Raw genomic sequence first — 11,931 nt, 5'->3', positions numbered from 1 at the left:
AATCCACAACGGTGGCAAACCACCCTGCTGCGAAATTTGTAACCAAAGTTTTCTGAATGAAGCGGATTTAAACGAGCACCAGGTTGTACATTTTCCTGATAAGCTGATCGTCTGCGATATTTGTGGTAAAGGCTTCAAATCTCGCAATAGCTTTCGGGATCATTACATTTCTCATACAGGGGAGCGGCGACACACATGTGATGTTTGCAATAAAAGTTTTACTCACCTTAAAACCTTAAAAAACCACTTAATTACCCACAGTGGGGAGAAGCCTTATGTCTGTAATATATGTAATAGGAGCTTCACGCAAAGAACAAACCTTAAACGTCATTACCTCATCCATGCAGGGGAGAAACCACATATGTGCAATATATGCAATGAATTATTTCCTGACCCTGATTCTTTGAAAGATCATTACATGTCGCATACAGGTGACAAACCAGTATGCGATGTCTGCAATAAACAATTCGCAGATGTCAGCTGTTTGAATAAACATTACAGAGTTCATTCGAGTGAAAAGCCGCATTCTTGTAGTGTTTGCCATAAAGGTTTTGTCTTGAAACAACACTTAAGGCTCCATTACTTAAGCCACACCGGAGAGAAACCTTTTATGTGTAATATATGCTACAAGGGATTTGCTAGCAGTAATGGTCTCAAATCCCATCGCCAGAGCCACGTCGATGAAAAACCCTACGAATGTGATGTCTGCCACAAAAAATTCAGAGATAAGAAATATTTCAGGAAGCATTATAAAATGCACGGCATTGAAAATCCTCCGTGAAAAGATGATATCTATGCAAGGATGAAAAAAGCTATTAATTAATTTTTGTAGGAATTTTGTACGGAAGTGATGCATTTATCAATATTAAAAAAAAAAAGAATGCAATGCTTTATTTGTAGTTGTAGAGGGAGAAAGTTTTGATACAAAGTTTTTTATACATCTGATTTATTGTGTATACTTTTCTTTGTGAAGTTTTCTCTCTGAAATTATCATACAAAGTGCATTAATATTTATTTTTGTGTGTCCAGGAAGCATTATAAATGCTTTTGCGACTGAATCAGAAGCTTCCCTAGTTATCAAGAAACTTGAAATAGTCCAGATAATTTCAATTTTATGGAATGTATGTTTAGTGCTTATAAGTAATAATCAAAATTTTTGTATATTTGTAAGCAAGACGGATACTAAGTGACTGATATGATGAACATAGCTTTTTTTTTATGTTTAGTGTATTAAGATATTTTATTGTTATTTATTTTATGTAATAATTAGGAATGTAATATCTTTTTCTGACGTAGAATGAATTAGTTAAATTTTTTTATAGCCTTTTCGTGCTTGTTATCATTATAAGCTGCATTCTGAAAAGTTATTTTATTTTCTCACGGACTCAATATTGTGAAGTAAATATATCTATAGATTGGGGATTCTTAGCCTCTATCTCATTAAATTTTCATGAGAAATTTTATTGAAGCATAAATATTTAAAGTGTGAAGGAATATTTCTGTATCGATACCTGATCGTGCTCAAGCCGACTACCATCGCCAAAGCGAAAAATGGGGAGTTTAACACTTTCAGTCCTTAAAAAATCTATGGCTTGTTAGATTATATATAAGTATCTTAAATGTAAAATTTTATGATATTCTGCAAATTACTTAACTACAAGGTATCTGGTCACCTGTAAAGTCATGGATTTCCTGATCACCCAATTTCACAATGTTCTGAATTTGTAGCAAAATCTGCACTCATAGTCATATTTTATTAAAATATAAAATGTTTTTATCCTGTTCTTTAAAAATTGTGGTGTTCTTTCAAAAAATGAAAGAAAGAACATTTCGAGAGCGAATTATCTTACTAACTTGTATAACTTCCACGATTTCAGAATTTTTTTTATCTATTTATTATTTTTTATTTTATCAATCTAAAATGCTAGTTTAGGCTTTTTATGTTACACTTTTAAGAAGAAATAAAACAGCTGTAAATAACAACATATAGACTGTATTTAGTTATTTGCTTTTGTATTTTTTTAAGCTATTTTATTGCTTCAACTCTTTCTTCACTCTGTTTTTTAAGTTTAAAATCAATAACTATGAAGATGCAGAGTATAACAGTTTTGGTTATACCTCTCTATCATTTCAATTAATATTATAATGCTTTTTCAAATTTATTGTTGTGTTGTTGTTGGAGAAAATAGTAACTTCATGTAAATTTCAATAGTAAGTCATGAAAAGTCATGGATTTGAAAAAGGGTATGTTACATTTTGAAAATCTAAAATGTAACATACCCTGTAAGTATCTTAAATGTGAAATATTCTGATATTCTGAAAACTACCTAACCAGGGTTGGGTTTTTGCCGTCAAAAACTGGTTTTTGACATGACAGTGGTAAAAACCGTGTTTTTACCGGTAAAAACTGTCAAAAACCTACTGATTTCTTTCATTTGTGGCATATAGCGGACAATATATTATTTTCACATAATTGCCTTCATAAATGAGTGTTGTAAATGATTGCTATAGATTTTGCAACTATATACATGTATTCTTATTGAAGGATGTACATTCATATAGAAATATTGTAATATACTTATTGAAAATAGTGATACTTACTTTTATCATTATAGCTTGATTTGCAAAGGATTCAAAATTTTGCACATCTTAATTGTTAGAAATAAACAGACAAACAAAAAAGCTTGGAACTATTAATAAATTCAAGAACTGAAAAGAAGAATTTAAAATTTGGCATTTCTTAAATGTTAGAAATAAGCTAAACAAAACTTTCAAAACTAACAAACTCTAAGTCAAGAATGACTTGACATTCTTCAGTAATGTAATATGCCAAACAAAATGATGCTTGGAAATGTTGAAAATTTTGTTTAGTATCCTAATATTTTACTTCAAATAGTATGTTCTGATATAACCATGCTGGGAAAATGCAAGAATCTGTTCTTAAATATCTTTTAACAACTTTTTTTCTAATTTTATTGCCCAAAAATGAATTAATTTTAAGCAGTTAAACTCAAATAAAAATACAGTTTCACCAAAACTATGGGTTTTTGACAGAAGGGTTTTTGACATGACGGTATAAACCGGTAAAAACCGTCATGTGTCAAAAACTTGCCAACCCTGTACCTAACTAACAATTCCTTTGTGAGCAAAAACATAAAAATATTTTACATTTTTCACAAACCCTCCATTTGCGTCTTTGTAAGGCCTAACAGCTGGATATAAAGGCAATAAGCTTATGCATATTCCCCCTGAAAAAATAAAATTAACTAAAATTTTCTGGCCCGAGTTGGCGGTGAGTTTTACCATTAGAGTTGGCCTCCTTCTGTGATGTTTTTTTTTAGTTTCTTGCAAACCACTGCCCCGAAGTCAGCAAAACTTGGCCATTATTTTAATGCGGGTACTGATACAGAAATTTTCCTAGTTAGTATAACAAGAAAATTTGAGCAAATTTGATGTGTTTCGCGATAGATGAGATCAAAGATTATTTTGAGTTGTTTAAATAACCAATGAATTTTCAAAAACGAAAATTATTTTAATTTTTTTATTTGTATTGAATTTGCTTATTTTTATGCTGAAAATTTTTATTAGAGCTTATATATCGGTCATATTATGTGTCCTTATATTACAACATACATGTATGTTTTACTCTTCAAATTAAACATGTAATAGTTTGGGTGATTTGACTAATGTATGATGTCTTGTTCCGTGAATCTTTTAAAATATTTTTTAATGTACGTGATATTTCTTAGGAATAATTCGCTGATGTTCTGTTTATTTAATAAAATAAGTAATTTGTTTTCTTTATTGTATTTATATTGAATTAATTTGTTATAACACACATGATTAAGATATTTTTTATTCTTTTCAAAATTGTTTGTTTTTGAGGTGTAATGATTTTTCTAATTTTTAAAAAAACAATGAGGCATTTTTATATGACATGAATAGAAAAATATTTTAAAATATTAGTCTATAGTTTCTGAAATAATACTTTTCCCATGACCAGTGTTTCCCAAAGTGTGGTACGTGTATCCCCAGGGGTACAGGTACAGTTTAGCGGGGGTACGCGTTCTTATGCGAAATATCTTGCAACAAACAAAAATTTTAAATTTTTTTTTATTTAAAAACAAAGCTGGCCATGAAAATTTACGATTACGTATTTTTCTATTGGCTATTTTTTGCAGAGTTGATAGTTTATAATTAGTGGTGTCAACAGCCAGTTGTGATTTTTAACTTTTGTGCAATTTTTTTTTATAGCAAAAAATAAATTTTTTTATTAGTGGTACACAGCGTTACGAAAAATATAGAAAGGGTACACAAAAGTCATAAGTTTGGGAAACACTGCCCTAGACCAATGTTGAAGGTAGAGTTATGTTTCTCACAGTTAGGCAATACAGAACAGAATATTCATATCACTCGATGGAAACCAAATTGTACATCATTTTTACTATTTGATACATTTTTGTAATTTTTCACTTATTTCCAATTTGAATACTTTGTATGCCTCTTAGAAAAAGATTAGGTATTTTATAAAAATTAACAGGTTATTTCTATAATTTTCAAAACTTTGCAATTATGTATCATAATGATTATTTAAATTCATTATTTTTTAACGTTGATATTTTGTTGCTGGTTAAATATTGGTTAAGAATCCCTGTTCTAAAAAAAATAAGGGTGCACAAATTTTTTTTATAGGAAGGTTACTTAGCTAAGCATTAGCAACTGAGCAAAACTGCTATATAATACTCATTATTTTAATAATTACCTGTTTATTGATTCCCTAATAACGGTAATATCAATTTATTTCAAATATTACAAAATTAAGCGTTTGTAATATTTATTAAATGTATACTAGCAAATAAAATAAAAAATGCACAAGATTTTTTAATATTATTTCTTCGTTGAAGTATGGCAATATTTTTTATTCTCTATGGTAGTACAATTAAAGGTCTATAAATCGCAATTCTTCAACACCTGCAGTAACTTTGCAGGTGTAAACATTAAAAATCAGACTGATGACATTTTTGATAATGAACAGAAATATTAACAGTTCGCAGGCCGTAAGAGAAAAAATTATTTGTTAAAAGGTTACTATCTCTTACAGGTAAAAATTTAAAATTTGGTGCCACTCTTATTTTCAGGATTTTTTTATGCTTTTTTGGAAAGTTCGTTTTCGAAATAATAGGAAATTTGAAGATTTTATGTGCAGTAAAAGCTCCAAGATGCACCCAATTTTACTCGGTAACTTAGATACATTTTTTTTTGTTAATAATTCTAATGTTCTTCATAATTTCAGCTTTTCTTTCTTGTAAAGAAGAAATACCTAAGCTAAATGCATGTTTTAGTGCTTTAAAGTAATTTGCATCTAAAAACTATTTTAAAACATTTAAATTTCGATCTGTACCAGATATACATGTTCCAGACAATGTTTAGTAAATACCTCTTATGGTATGATAATTGATAATGTAATTCTTTATAATATAAAGTCTATAATTTCAAGGCAAGCAATATAAAGATCTTATGTATATTTTAACACATTTGGTGTTGAAAATTTTCTTAAAGTTGACATTACAAATTCTGATAGTTTGTGATTTCAATTTTATAGATTCAATGTTTTTTTCTAAAATTTATGTAACAGATATTTTAATTTATTATTCTATATCGGTGAATTAATAAATAGCTCTGGACTTTTTTCTTTTTGTTGATGTCCTCAGATTGTGCACCGTTACTTTAAAGGAATATAGAATCTTTTTTTTTAATCTTGCTTGTGTATTGTAAAATCTCCATTTCTGAAATTGTACATTGATCTTTTTTTAAGTCAATTTATTATGATAATCATGTTTTATTAGGATTAATGTGTTATTAAGGTGTTTGTATGACTGTATTACGTATAGAATGTGACTTAAGGTGTTAAGTTTTTTTCCAATTGAAGTGATTTTCAAAGAATTTTTAAATGCTTTGTAATAAGCGTGAGGATTCGACTAGGGTATAAAAAAGAGTTGAATGAAATTTTTTCTTTGTGAAATTGTTATGATTTTTTTTCTTATTAAATAGTAAGTTATTGTTTTTAAAAGTTCTGCATTATTATCTATCTTCTAATAGAGTTTTGCGGGATCATCGTGCTATCATATCTTTGTCGTTTTTGATCGCTCTTTTCTTTTTTTAAAAATTTTTTATCATGTAAAATATGTTTTGATACAAAAACATTTTATTGCTGTGATCTATCGTCATTTATTTAAATAGTTATTCATTTATTATAAAAATATCTAAAACGTAACTAATTAAGTGAATTTAATAATAATTAACTTAGCTAAAATAATTGTTTGCTGCTAAACATTTATGTATTCCTTGGTTAAATTTTTCTATTTGAAATAGGACTTAAAATTTGGCGATGTTTTGTGCAGTTTTTTAGAGCCTTATAACGCAAAAGAACTGTTTTTACAATTATTTTTTTTAAGAAAATTTAAAACTTTTAAGTATTCAAAAGCAGTGATCAAAGAAGAACGTTTTGTTTTTTAAATTTTTGTATGCATCTTATAATAAAAAAAATTCTTATAGTTAGTTTTTTCAAGCTTTGGTAAATATTTCTTTAATGTATTACCACCCTATATTTAGTAAATAATGAGTACTAATGGAAAAAAAAGGTAGGACTAGGTAAATAAAAGCTATTACCTTGGTCTTCAGTAACAGTATCACTTAGAAGGTGGTTTTGATGATGGTGGTGTAAATGATATGAGTGGAAAAAACGACACAAAATTATTAAAAAAAAAGATATGTTATTTTATCTCAACAAGGCCTTAAAAGAAAGCTTTGACTACATGTTTGTGTCTTTGATGGGTGATTCGCAAAGAATTATGGGAACAGTTTAAATTTGGTATAGTTGGCAGCAGTAAATACTTCAATGGATGGTTGACTGAATGCAAACAATAAACAAGCTTCCTAAAACGGGAAGAAATTTAGCAAACTTACAGTGTATCTTTCCACTTATGCTATGCTTCCGAGCCGATGTGTGAACAGGCTTAGTATTCTAAGAAGTTTTATTATGATTTGTGTTTAAATTTACGTATAATTTTACTATTAAGAGTCTTCTGTAATTTATAAATTCGTGACCTTAAAACAAAATTAATATCACAGCATAAATGAAGTGAAAGGTTAGTCCTGTTTTGAGTGTTATCCCTTATTTGGCTAAGCCAGGGCTGATTGTGCTCCGGCAAAAATCCGGATTTCCGGATTTTTCGCTAACAGTGATATTAATATCACATCATAAATGAAGTGAAAGGTTAGTCCTGTTTTGAGTGTTATCCCTTATTTCGCTAAGCCAGAGCTGATGGTGCTCCGGAAAAAATCCGGATTTCCGGATTTTTCGCTAACAGTGATCAGGAAGTTTCCGGAGATCGAAGGTCCAAACGTTTAAAAAAATCATTTATCGTAGAAGTTTCCGGAAATCTAATTTTCAAAGGTGGAACTTAAAAACACAGTTTGTTTTATTTCTTTGTAAGGGAGAGCCAGATACTTTATTCATGATTAATATACATTTTTTATCAGTAAATAGTTATTATAATCATAAACTCAAGAAAGAAAGACATATTTGTAAATTTTAATTACTTCTCCAGGTCATCATAGGTATGTGTAAAATTTTAAATATATTTTAGGTAAACTAAGAAATATTGAGAAAAAGGAAAAAAACCTTGTTTAAATTTTTTTCTAATTTTTAAATTTAAACTGTTTTTTTTACTCAAGAAATTTTCCGGAATTTTGACTTGGGCTTACAATCACCCCTGCTAAGCCCTACTGCCATTATCTTTACTCAGTCAACAATCCATAAATGGTTCAAAATTTTATAAATGTACCTTGTTTTCTAATAAAATTAAAATTTTTATTTTTTATCTTTGCAGAGATTTAAAAAGAAAAATCTCTCTTTACCTATATTTGAACTTTTCCTATAATGCTTTGTTGTTTGCCAGCTGATGGAATGATTGAATATTACTCACTTTTTTTTTAAACCATGTAGTTGTCTCAATCCTAAAAAGTTATGTATGAATTTTAGGAGCTATTTATATTGTACAATTTGTGTATGTGTTGTTTGAATTTTTATTTATTTTACTTTTTCATAGCTATAAAAAAAAGTTCGAAAAAAAGAAGCAAAAAGAAAAATTTTATTATAATTTTTCAAATTTTATTATTTTGTTTTATGTATTTTTAAATTATGTTTTTAGATTATAGATAAAAATTATTAAAAAAAAAGAATGATGATTTTGCATAATTTAAGAATGCATATTTATTATAAAATGCAATTCACAACTTAATATTTCAAAGCTTTTCATAATCCATAGCTTTATAATTTTTCTGAATCATTTATTGTAACTTTTATCAGAGTTTTAAGGCTATGTTTTAAAATTCTGCTCAAGCAATAGAATTTTCAATATATTCCATTAATGTGAAGTAACTCATTCTGTGTTATTAATCTCATATACATAATTCAAAACTTGTTATAGTTTTATGTAATTTAAGCCTGAAGAAGATGGTTTTGTGAATCATAGTAATTCTTGTAATTTTTTTTTTCATTGTGGGAGTTTTTCTTTATTGTATCCTTTTCGCATAATTCATTATGTTTGTGTGGTAAATCTTATTCTATATTTTATTTGACTTTTCACTGGACTAGTATAAAAATAATTAAAGAACAATAAACAAATATTTTGATAACTTCAATATTCATTTAATTTGTTTGATACAAAATTCCTAACATAATTTTGTGTGTCCTATGTGAATTAAATTTGAAATTTTGAGTGCTAAAATTTTATTTAAAAATTATAATTTTAGAAATATTTATTTTTAAACATATGGCTTTATTTACGTGGTTATGTAGCTTTTTAGATACCACTATAATTAAATAGAATCCCTGCATCATGTTACCAACATTTAACATTAACTCCCAATACCCATTTTTTAAAGGCATCATTCTATACCTCAACAAAACCAAGTAAGGATCTTTAAACTTTTTGAAACTTAATTTTATTATCTTCACTACCACTTCAACAAAACCATTGCTTTCGAGGTTATCTGGACTTGAGGTAATATGGTTAAAGCGGCACACTTTTGCAAATTCTTGTAACTCAGTTCATCTGATAACTTCAATTGTGGTCCATTATTGGACCTTACAGAACTCTGTGTCTGGCAAAAATCACTTTGCAGTGTAAAAGCACTTATCTTGGCATTAACCTATTCAGTTTTTCCACTTCTGGATAATGCAAGTAAATATCTGTTACTGATAAATGCCATTCTGCATAAAGTTTAAATAAGTCTATAGCTACAATTTCTCATGGCCTTTAAGGAAAACTGTTTTCAAAGGTTTATAACTTTTTAACTTCCTGTGAACACGAACTAATTTCTCTATTTGTTTACTGATACCTGGCCAATATAGTGCATAATTCCTGTATTTGTTTACTGATACCTTGTCCTGATCTAGATGTATACCTGACAGAGAAGTAACACTTTTTGTTTATTAAGGTGTGATTCCAGTTTCTTTCAGATGGGTTAAAGTGGATGTTAGATGTTCGTCATACTAATTTTATTTTGAACTCCAGATGAGTATATTGTCCTTATGACATAATACCAGGAAGACCTTCTGAAGCTTGGGATATTCAACGCTGAAGATTTTCTGGAGTTGATGACATTCTGAATGATAGATGTAAGAAAGGAAATATGCCAAAAGGTGTGATGAATGTTGTGAGATATAAAGACGCCAAGAAGTATTTGACAGAATCCAGAATCTAATTTTATAAAGATCTTGACTCCAGCCAAAAGTGATAAATTGCATTCTGCTGTTGGCAATTAGTGTCATTTTCTTCTGATGCTTCTATTGAGGGCTGTCAAGTCAACACATTTCCATCTTTTTTTCTTACTACAACTGGTGGAGAACACCAATTAGTAGATTTTTTTACTGATTAAATAACATTTAACTGTTGTATTCTATGTATCTATAGTGGCTAAGTTTGTATCTTTAGATTCAATGTGGAGAAGTTAGAGCATATGGCTTAAGATTATCATTAAGTTCATCATGGTAATTTCCATTCAGTTTCAGTAAGCTTAGTCCTTGAAATAAAGAAGGAAATTCATGAAAAGAACCGAGACTGGCAATGTTGAGCAGCGACTGAGGTTGGTTATTGGGTCCTAATCAAAAGAATTTCCTAAGCAAGTTTTCCTAATAAACATGTTTAAAGTCCTTTAGTAGCATACGTTTCTAAGCACATTCAATTAGTTTCCTCATTTATTTCAAGGGTGTTTAATCTGGCCAAAAATCACTTAATCAGTATCTTTTAGTTTAGCACGTTTTGCTAACTAAAAGAATCAGCACTGCTTCTGATAACAGTGTGGACTGGACAGCACCACATTCTGTTTTAAATTGAATAAATTTAGAAACAGCTCAATTTTTTCTCTGACAATTAGCTTTTAAATCTTGATATTTACTTTTAGAATCATGAAAATTATTTTTGTCTGGAGGAGTTGTTTTACTATATATTTTCTTTTGACTTAGAGCATTGATAGTAAGGGTGTATAACATTTTTTAGAAAGTACCTTATTTTAGTTTTTTTTAAGAGCCCTTTAAGGTGCTCTTTTATTGAGCGTTTGTAAAAAGTGCTTAATTTTTTTCCTTCCAAAATGAGTTTTTCTTTACCATGTCGATTCAGGCATATTGTTGGACCATAGTGAACGAAAGTGCCAATCATTTTACATGTTGGAAAAATTACTCGCGAGTCCACATGATTTCTTATTCTTGATTTTAGGTTTCATTTTCTGTCCTCTGAAATCGAACCGAAAATCTTGCAATTTTTCTGATCATGGGGACCAACTAAACATTTTATAACTGTCGTTGAACAGCCATCAGTCACCATTTACTACACGGCGAATCTTCGGCTGGGATCAAACCCACGACCTCTTGGACATGGGCCCAGTGCCCTACAAACCAGGCTATCCCGACCTCGCTCTTATTCATATTTTATAACCGTCTTTGAACAGCTGACCCAATTTTACGGGTTTACGACTACTAATGTTCAACTCCATAACCTTGTAATTTTGAACCCAATCTAGAAGACAAGGGAACTCCTGGATCGAGTATTGGGAGAAATTTGCCTTCGTGGACTTTTTGATGAAGCTAACCGGCATTTGCGTTACATGGAGTGGAAGATCATGAGAACCTCCCACGGTTAGCCTGACGGCAAGGAGACTGTAACCCATGATCCTTCTACCACTGAGGATATTTCACGTCGGCACTGGGGTCAGTGCAAGCCGGATGCGGAATTCATATCGACTGGGATTCGAACCCGGTTCGCCTCATTGGAAGGCGAACGCTCTATCCTCTGAACCATTTTATTTTATAACCGTCGTTGAACAGCCGACCCAATTTCATGGGTTTACGACTACTTACGTTCAACTCCGTAGCCTTGTAATTTTGAACCAATCCAGAAGACAAGGAAACTCCTGGATCAGTACCCCCAGAGGTATTGATTTGTTGTGGGAACATGGAGGACTTTGAGACTCGACAGATTTAACGTGCATCAGTCACCATTTACTACCTCTGAACCATTGTGGCTCCGCTCTTATTCATAATGGCAAGTTTAAATATTTGTAGTAATTTTTATTAACATTCAACCACATGGGCAATCTCATTGCGCCCAGTGATGCATAAGCAAATATTTGAACTAACCATATTTGAAAAATTAGTTTCCTTTGAACCTTATTTCTTTGCTAAACTCGTGTTATAAGTAGTTGCCAGGAATGGCAACAAATTATGGTAATTTATAATGCACTGCTCACTACTCTAGTTTTTTATTTTATTTTTAAGTAACACATCTCATGCAAACTAAACTACTAGAGTAGTTTTGCTACCTGTAGTGTACTACTTCCGACCACAGGAACAGTAACGATCAAGTTAGG

Source organism: Parasteatoda tepidariorum, chromosome 4 (genome assembly GCF_982258835.1).
Source record: "Parasteatoda tepidariorum strain Cologne lab strain chromosome 4, Ptep-v5.0, whole genome shotgun sequence".
Lineage (NCBI taxonomy): Eukaryota > Metazoa > Arthropoda > Arachnida > Araneae > Theridiidae > Parasteatoda > Parasteatoda tepidariorum.
The sequence above is the reverse complement of the archived record's forward strand: the minus strand, read 5'-3'. Positions refer to the sequence as shown.